Here is a 707-nt window from a genome sequence, read left to right on the forward strand (position 1 = left end):
AAGCCACGTCCGATAATGGAACTCGCTAGCTTAGCGAACGTTAGCTGAACCCAGGGGTGGAATCTGCTAATGGCCGAGCTTCGCAGGGTCGTAATAACGTCCAGAAACACGGTTCTTCTACCACGTCCGGCACGTCAGCCTCATATCTGAACTCACCCTCGGCTCGTCGGCCTGTAGCGGTGTTGTCGACGGGCACTCCGGCCAGTGGGCTGAACCCGCCGTCAGGGTGCAGGTCGGTCAGCCGCTGTTGTTAAAGTGAGCAGATTCCCAATGGAGTTCTGAGCGCAGCTGCAGAGGAGGAAGACAGCTGTGCTCCCTTCACAGCCGTCGGACTCACATCACACTCACAGTCTGCAGCAAGTTTCTTCACTGAAACAGGGTCAAGTCAACAACACACGCCATCACTTCCGCTACATACTTTCACAATAAAACCAATCACACGCCTGCTTCAGAGCTGAAGCCCCGCCCCTTCCGGTGGACCTTATTTCAGAGAAAATGTCTAAAGACAAATAATTTATTGATCCTGTTTGACTTGTGTCCTGAATCACACATATGATGTCAATTTAAAAGATGATTTTCAGTAAAGTCTCAGTTCGTCATGAATAAAGTAAAATATCACCTATTAATCACACAGCGTGTAGTGACGAGCAGATCAGTGATTAATGGATCCAACAGTCATTCTACAGTAAAAGATATGTTAAAATATT

At 47.9% G+C, this 707-nt stretch overlaps 1 protein-coding gene across 1 annotated transcript in view; it reads right to left on the bottom strand.

Moving 5' to 3' along the window:
- galnt11 (UDP-N-acetyl-alpha-D-galactosamine:polypeptide N-acetylgalactosaminyltransferase 11 (GalNAc-T11)) overlaps positions 1–396 on the bottom strand; it is an 11,835-nt gene extending 11,439 nt beyond the window's left edge. Inside the window, exon 1 of the mRNA XM_073488222.1 lies at positions 157–396. The gene's annotated coding sequence lies outside the window, so the exon portion shown is untranslated. The remainder of the gene's footprint in view (positions 1–156) is intronic.
- Positions 397–707: the final 311 nt, after the last annotated feature.

Source organism: Pagrus major, chromosome 19, assembly GCF_040436345.1.
Source record: "Pagrus major chromosome 19, Pma_NU_1.0".
Taxonomy (NCBI): domain Eukaryota; kingdom Metazoa; phylum Chordata; class Actinopteri; order Spariformes; family Sparidae; genus Pagrus; species Pagrus major.